This window comes from Giraffa tippelskirchi, chromosome 12 (assembly GCF_054371585.1).
Source record: "Giraffa tippelskirchi isolate mGirTip1 chromosome 12, T2T-mGirTip1v1.2.pri, whole genome shotgun sequence".
Classification (NCBI taxonomy): Eukaryota; Metazoa; Chordata; class Mammalia; order Artiodactyla; family Giraffidae; genus Giraffa; species Giraffa tippelskirchi.
The window spans coordinates 92,775,402-92,784,162 of NC_137286.1; the positions used below are offsets into that span (position 1 = coordinate 92,775,402).

Sequence of the window (8,761 nt, forward strand, 5' to 3'; positions counted from 1 at the left end):
GCTTACCTGCTTCGCGGAGCGAGAGAAGCGTCCTGGATGGAGCAGGGCTCCCCTGGCCGTGGCGCCTCCGGGCGGGCTGCCGGGGCGGAGCTGCGCGCGGGAAGGCGGGCGGGGCTCGGGGCGCAAGCGCCCACACTGTCCACCCGGAAGAGGGCCGGGGGCCGGGGAGTTTGCTCGGTTGCTTTAGGTCCGGACGCTTCTGCTAACACTCCACAATCATTCGGCTCCCGCTCACCGAAGGTGTACCAGATGCTTTGCATATTCTATCTCTACACTTTGCAATAACCGAGCAAGGCAGGTAGTTTTACAATTGAGTTTTACCCGGTTTTCGAATTGAGCGGTACTGAGACAGGAAGAGTTTCTTGTGCAGGGTCTCAAATACTGTCAAGAGATGGAGACTAGAACGGAGCCCTGCTCTTTTGGCCGCAGCGGGCGGCCTCCATGGGGTCCCCTTAGGAAACTGGCTGCTGCCCAGTGGTCTACAAAACACGCTCCCTCAGCACCGCCCCATAGCCCTGCATCCACTCCTCACTCCCACTGTACATCCAGCTGCCGTCTGAAACGTTTCATTACCTGTTTAAGTAGCTAAAAAGATGTAATTTTCAGCAATTATAAGTACTGACACAAGTGAAACATAACCGACGGAATGTAAATAAATACCATGGCGATCTGAAACCCGGCATCATCTATTAAGTTAATAAAAAAGGAAGCTTTCCTTTAAGAATCAGAAGCTTTCTTTCAGAACATCATTACTTTTTCCTTGAACTCATATTTCCATACGTAATGCTTTTCATGACTCAAAAGCTTACCGATCACCCTATCATATAAATGGAAGTTAATTTCTATGTCCTAATCAGATGCTTTAAAAAATTCATTAAAATTAGTGGTCCAAAGGGTGATACGTCGAAGTAACATATTGACAGTTAACATAGTCCAACAGGATTAAGAAAGAAACGTTATCCCCTTGCTGACACCAAGAGAAAACTGCCATTTTGTTTGTGTTTTCTGGGGGAGTAGACATGCCTGTGTCTTCTGAGGGGACCTAATGTATAATCCACAAGCACAATGCACACTAAAAAGGAACAGTGGTCCAAATTGGCAGAAATTTTTATTGTTAAATTGTTTCTTATCCTGCCTTAAAAATAATTTTATTTCATCAATCCTTTAATCTCTTTTTAAGATGCAAGTCCTGAAAAGCTTCATTCATGTAAGTAAATGGAATTGAAAGTTTTGCCAAAAGTGATTCTCAATTCTTGCCTAGTTGTATGTCAAGAATCATATAATAATCTATGACTAGAATAGGGTTCTAATCATCCATTAGAGTCTCTTGAAATTCTATTATAACCAAACCCTTGTAAACTATCTTTCCCATCAAAATTCATTCAGCCACTCAGTAGCTATACATAGTTTCAAGTTTCCGTTGTAAGATTAGTTTGGAAATGTTCCCAAGCAGGGCAGTGCTAAAATTTGAGATATCTAAGAGGTATCAAATACAGTATTTATGGAAGCTGATTACCTGGAAATATCCTTAAAACCATCCCTGCCTACATTAACTGTTGAATGTCTTCAAGCTAGTCAGTTCAGTCATTCAGTCATGTTCAACTCTTTGCCATCCTGTGGACTGCAGCATGCCAGGCTTCCCTGTCCATCACCAACTCCTGGAGCTTGTTCAAATTCATGTCCATCCAGTAGGTGATACCATCCAACCATCTCATCTTTTGTTGTTCCCTTCCCCCCTTGCCTTTAATCTTTCCCAGCATCAGGGTCTTTTCCAATGAGTCAGTTCTTCCCATCAGGTGGTCAAAGTTTTGGAGCTTCAGCTTCAGCATCAGTCCTTCCAATGAATATTTAGGACTGATTTCCTTTAGGATTGACTTGTTTGGCAAGTCAAGTTCCTTGACTTACAGTGCAAGCGACTGTCAAGAGTCTTCTCCAACACCACAGTTCAAAAGGGTCAATTTTTTGCTGCTCAGCTTTCTTAATGGTCCAACTCTCACATCATACATGACTACTGGAAAAACCACAGCTTTGGCTAGACAGACCTTTGTCGGCAAAGGAATGGCTCTGCTTTTTAATGTGCTGTCTAGATTGGTCATAGATTTTCTTCCAAGAAGTAAGTGTCTTTTAATTTCAAGGCTGCAGTCACCATCAGCAGTGATTTTCTAGCCCCCCAAAATAAAGTCTGTCATTATTTCCACTGTTTCCCCATCTATTTGCCATGACGTGATGGGATCAGATGCCATGATCTTAGTTTTTTGAATGCTGAGTTTTAAGTCAGGTTTTTCACTCTCCTCTTTCACTTTCATCAAGAGGCTCTTTACTTCTTCACTTTCTGCCATAAGGGTCATCTGCATATCTGAGGTTATTGATATTTCTCCCGGCAATCTGGATTCTACCTTGTGCTTCATCCAGCCCAGCATTTGCATGATATACTCTGCATATAAGTTAAATAAGCAGGGTGACAATACACAGGCTCGACGTGCTCCTTTCCTGATTTGGAACCAGTCTGTTGTTCCATGTCAAGTTCTAACTGTTGCTTCTTGACCTGCATACAGATTTCTCAGGAGGCAGGTCAGGTGGTCTGGTATTCCCATCTCTTTCAGAATTTTCCACAGTTTGCTGTGACCCACACAAAGGCTTTAGCATAGTCAATGAAGCATAAGTAGATGTTTTTCTGGAATTTTCTTGCTTTTTCAATGATCCAACGGATGTTGGCTATCTGATCTCTGGTTCCTCTGCTTTTCTAAATCCACCTTGAACATCCGGAAGTTCTCGGTTCATGTACTATTGAAGCTTCACTTGGAGAATTTTGAGCATTACTTTGCTAGTGTGTGAGATGAAAGCAATTGTGTGGTAGTTTGAGCATTCTTTGGAATTACCTTTCTTTGGAATTGGAATGAAAACTGACCTTTTCCAGTCCTGTGGCCACTGCTGAGTTTTCCAAATTTGCTGACATATTGAGTGCAGCACTTTCACAGCATCATCTTTTAAGATTGAAATAGCTCAACTGGAATTCCATCACCTCCATTACCTTTGTGATGCTTGCTAAGGCCCATTTGACTTTGCACTCCAGGATGTCTGGCTTTAGGTGATTGATCACTCTATCATAGTTATCTGGGTCATGAAGATCTTTTTTGTATAGTTCTTCTGTGTATTCTTGTCACCTCTTTGTAATACCTTCTGCTTCTGTTAGGTCCATACTGTTTCTGTTCTTTTTTGTGCCCATCTTTGAATGAAGTGTTCCCTTGGTAACTCTCATTTTCTTGAAGAGATCTCTAGTCTTTCCCATTCTCTTGTTTTCCTCTATTTCTTTTCATTGATCACTGAGGAAGGCTTTCTTATCTCTCCTTGCTAGTCTTTGAAACTCTGCATTCAAATGGGCCTATCTTTCCTTTTCTCCTTTGCCTTTTGCTTCTCTTCTTTTCTCAGCTATTTGTAAGGCCTCCCCAGACAACCATTTTGCCTTTTTGCATTTCTTTTTCTTGGGGATAGTCTTGATCACTGCCTCCTGTACAATGTCACAAACCTCTGTCCATAGTTTTTCAGGCACTCTATCTATCAGGTCTAATCCCTCGAATCTATTTGTCACTTCCACTGTATAATGGTAAGGGATTTGATTTAGGTCATACCTGAATGGTCTAGTGGTTTTCCCTACTTTCTTAAGTTTAAGTCTGAATTTGGCAATAAGGAGTTCATGATCTGAGCCCCAGTCAACCTCTGGTCTAGTTTTTGCTGACTGTATAGAGCTTCTCCATCTTTGGCTGCAAAGAATATAATCAATATGATTTCGACATTGACCATCTGGTGATGTCCATATGTAGAGTCGTCTCATGTTGTTGGAAGAGGGTGTTTGCTATGACTAGTGCATTCTCTTGGCAAAACTCTGTTAGCCATTGCCCTGCTTCATTTTGTACTCCAAGGCCAAACTTGCCTGTTACTCCAGGTACTTCTTGACTTCCTACTTTTGCATTCCAGTCCCCTATGAAGAAAAGGACATCTTTTTTGGGTGTTCTAGGTCCTCATAGAACCATTCACTTCAGCTTCTTCCGGCATTAGTGGTTGGGGCATAGACTTGGATTACTGTGATACTGAATGGTTCGCCTTGGAAATGAACAGAGATCATTCCGTCATTTTTGAGATTGGCACGCCATTTCTTTAAGGGATTCTTGCCCACAGTGGTAGATGTAATGGTCATCTGAATTATATTCACCCATTCTGGTCCATTTTAGTTCACCAATTCCTAAAATATCTATGTTTACTCTTGCTTTCTCCTGTTTGGCCACTTCCAGAACTACGGACAAAGGTTCGTGACATTGTACAGGAGGCAAAGATGGGCTCAATAAAGGACAGAAATGGTATGGACCTAACAGAAGCAGAAGATATTAAGAGGTGGCAAGAATACACAGAAGAACTGTACAAAAAAGATGTCTGCGACCCAGATAATCACGATGGTGTGATCACTATCCTAGACCCAGATATACTGGAACGCGAAGTCAAGTGGGTCTTAGGAAGCATCAATAGGAGCAAAGCTAGTGGAGGTGATAGGATTCCAGTTGGGCTATTTCAAATCTTAAAAGATGATGCTGTGAAAGTGCTGCACTCAATATGTCAGCAAATTTGGAAAACTTAGCAGTGGCCACAGGACTGGAAAAGGTCAGTTTTCATTCCAATTCCAAAGAAAGGTAATTCCAAAGAATGCTCAAACTACCACACAATTGCTTTCATCTCACACACTAGCAAAGTAATGCTCAAAATTCTCCAAGTGAAGCTTCAATAGTACATGAACCGAGAACTTCCGGATGTTCAAGGTGGATTTAGAAAAGCAGAGGAACCAGAGATCAGATAGCCAACATCCGTTGGATCATTGAAAAAGCAAGAAAATTCCAGAAAAACATCTACTTATGCTTCATTGACTATGCTAAAGCCTTTGATTGTGTGGGTCACAGCAAACTGTGGAAAATTCTGAAAGAGATGGGAATACCAGACCACCTGACCTGCCTCCTGAGAAATCTGTATGCAGGTCAAGAAGCAACAGTTAGAACTTGACATGGAACAACAGACTGGTTCCAAATCAGGAAAGGAGCACGTCGAGCCTGTGTATTGTCACCCTGCTTATTTAACTTATATGCTGAGTACTTCATGAGAAATGTTAGGCTGGATGAATCACAAGGTGGAATAAAGATCGCTAGGAGAAATATCAATAACCTCAGATATGCAGATGACACCACCCTTATGGCAGAAAGTGAAGAAGAACTAAAGAGCCTCTTGATGAAAGTGAAAGAGGACAGTGAAAAAGTTGGCTTAAAGCTCAACATACAGAAAACTAAGATCATGGCATCTGATCCCATCACGTCATGGCAGATAGATGGGGAAACAATGACAGACTTTATTTTGGGGGGGCTAGAAAATCACTGCTGATGGTGATTGCAGCCATGAAATTAAAAGACGCTTACTCCTTGGAAGAAAAGTTATGACCAACCTAGACAGCATATTAAAAAGCAGAGATATTACTTTGCCAACAAAGGTCAAAAGCTATGGTTTTTCCAGTAGTCATGTATGGATGTGAGTGAAAGTCAAGTTGCTCAGTCGTGTCCGACTCTTTTGTGACCTCTTGGGGACTGTAGCCCACCAGGTTCCTCCATCCATGGGATTTTCCAGGCAAGAATACTGGAGTGGGTTGCCATTTCCTTCTCCAGATCTTCCCGACCCAGGGATTGAACCCGGGTCTCCCACATTGTAGGCAGACGCTTTACCATCTGAGCCGCCAGGGAAGCTCAGATGTGAGAGTTGGACTATAGAGAAAGCTGAGCGCTGAAGAATTGATGCTTTTGAACTGTGGTGTTGAAGAAGACTATTAAGAGTCCCTTGGACTGCAAGGAGATCCAACCACTCCATCCTAAAGGAAATCAGTCCTGAATATTCATTAGAAGAACTGATGCTGACGCTGAAACTCCAATACTTTCACCACCTGATGCAAAGAACTGACTCATTGGAAAAGACCCTGATGCTGGCAAGTATTGAAGGTGGGAGAAAGGGACAACAGAGGATGAGATGGTTGGATGGCATCACCGACTCAATGGACATGAGTTTGAGCAAGCTCTGGGAATTGGTTATGGACAGGGAAGCCTGGCGTGCTGCAGTCCATAGGATGGCAAAGAGTCAGACAGGGCTGAGTGACTGAACTGAACTGAATTTACCTTGATTCATGGACCTAACATTCCAGGTTCCTATGCAATATTGTTCTTTATAGCATCGGACTTTACTTCCATCACCAGTCACATCCACAACTGGGCATTGTTTTTGCTTTGACTCAGCCTCTTCATTCTTTCTGGAGCTACTTCTCCAGTCTTCTTCAGTACCATATTGGGCACCTAATGACCTGGAGAGTTCATCTTTCAGTGTCGTATCTTTTTGCCATTTCATACTGTTCATGGGGTTCTCAAGCCAACAATACTGAAGTAGTTTGCCATTCCTTTCTCCAGCAGACCATCTTTTTTTAGAACTCTCCACCATGACCTGTCCATCTTGGGTGTTCTACATGGCATGGCTCATAGTTTCATTGAGTTAGACAAGGCTGTGATCCATGTGATTAGTTTGGTTAGTTTTCTGTGATTGTGACTTTCATTCTGTCTGCCCTCTGGTGGATAAGAGGCTTGTGGAGGCTTCTAGATGGAAGGGACTGGCTGTAGGGCAATCTGGGTCTTGCTCTGATGGGCAGGGCCTTGCTCAGTAAATCTTCAATCCAATCTTCTATTGATGGGTGGGGCTGTATTCCCTCCCTGTAGTTTGGCCTGAGACCAAACTATGGTAGGGGTGATGGTGACCTCCTTCAAAGGGACTTATGCCAGCAGCTCCCAGGACTATTGTATTCAGTGCCCCTGACCCTGCAGCAGGCCACTATTGACCCATGCCTCCACTGGAACCTCCTGGAAACTTACAGGCAAGTCTGGCTGATAGTCTTCAAGATAGTGATTTAAAAAAAAGAGCTAACATAAGTCATTCTGGGAAATGGTGTTTTGACTAGAAACTGTAAGGCTAAAGACAATAGGAGCAAGACATAAACTTTGTATTTTAGTTGGTAAATTGTTCTTCACAGGGGTGAGGGTTAACAATCTGGAAACTGCTTTATATGCATACTGGAGTTGAACAACTAAGTAAGTGGATGGTGGATGGTACAAGCCAAGTTTCTGACTGTCAAAGAGAAGATACAGAAAAGCAAGGGGAGTGGGGGAGGGAAGGGAAAGGTTAGAATGACCCCAATGGTATTGAATCAGAGTCCAAGACATCAGTAAGAACAAACCCATATCGAGCTAAAAAAAAAAAAAAAAAAATACAGATGGAGAAATACAGAAGTCACCTCTGGATATGCATGAAAGTGTTAGTTGCTGTGTCCAACTCTTTGCAACCTCAAGGACTGTAGCCCACCAGGATCCTCTCTCCATGGGATTCTCCAGGCCACAGTACTGGAATAGGTTGCCATTCCCTTCTCCAGTGGATCTTTCTAACCCAGGGATTGAACCTAGATCTCCCGCATTGCAGGTGGATTTTTTACCTTCTGAGCCACCAGGGAAGCCTCAAGATAGGGAAATGAACCCAGGCTTCAGTGATGAGAGTGCCGAATCCCAACCACTAGACCACCAGGGAGTGTCACACACAGGGATGTGTGTACACACAGGATAGTATACACATGTATTTCCTAGCTCTGTCTGCTTAGAGGGACTACAAGCAGAGACATCCCAGTAGCAACAGTCACACCCAGAACCCAGATCCTGGTTTCTAAACCCATGAAAGGAACCAGCGCTCCTCAGAGAAATGGCTGATTCTGGGGCTGAGGCAAAGAAGGTACTAGATGACCACTTGTAGTGCCAGAAAGTAAGGAGTTGCTCAAAACACAAAAGGATGAGGGCATGCCAAAGGCACATAGGAGTCAACCTGAAATAATTCCTAATGGCCAAAGCTAGAACAAATCAAGCCACAAAGCAAATGACTTAGTATTGGATTATCCACCCTCTTCAGGAGGTGGGGCTTAATTCCTGTCCACTTGAATATAGGCTGAACTTAGTGACTCACTCAGAGTGATCAGAACATGGAAATGGAAAATCAGTAACTTACTCTGGAGACCCTGGTAGACCAGGGACAACTAAATGTCTGAGTATAAATAAAGGAGGGGGTGGGGGTGAGGTCTATACCAGTTTTTGTACGTTAAGATTAAAAAACTCTTTATTTAACTCTTTAAAAGATATATGCATCCCACACTTCAGCAGATCTTTATTAATGATCCTACTGCAGTCTCACAATGCTTTCCCCCTATGTTGACTTGAACATTGTTCCCTACACCAGGCCAGGCTGATGCTATTCTCATAATTGCCTATGTGGGGGCCCCTGGAAAGAGTCAGTTTCTTTAGTAAAGACTTCTCCTCTCACTAAAGCATCACAGCATGAAATGACAGGTCCCAGAACACATGTGTCATGGTGGTGACCCATGCATGTTGGGGTCCTTCCCCCTTCATGAGTTCCACAGCACTCTGGTTTCTGCTACTTCCTGTATGGACTCCTTACCTTTGGCCCCATTCCTTTCTCATATACAGGACCACCAACTACTGACCAGATCTGTACCTACCCCACTCTTCCCATGGCTGATCTTCCGATCTGGGCTCTTTTGTACATCCTGTGAGGAGCTGTATTTAATGACAGCGGGTGATCACTGAAGATGATTGATGACTACCCAGAAATAGGTCTTATTGAAAAATCGCATACATTA

At 43.2% G+C, this 8,761-nt stretch overlaps 1 protein-coding gene across 10 annotated transcripts in view; it reads right to left on the reverse strand.

Moving 5' to 3' along the window:
• Positions 1-69, reverse strand: part of NEK5 (NIMA related kinase 5) — a 61,315-nt gene extending 61,246 nt beyond the window's left edge. For all 10 annotated transcript variants that reach the window (XM_081547645.1, XM_081547641.1, XM_081547644.1 and 7 more), the window contains exon 1: positions 7-69. The gene's annotated coding sequence lies outside the window, so the exon portion shown is untranslated. The remainder of the gene's footprint in view (positions 1-6) is intronic.
• Between the last annotated feature and the right edge of the window lie 8,692 nt (positions 70-8,761).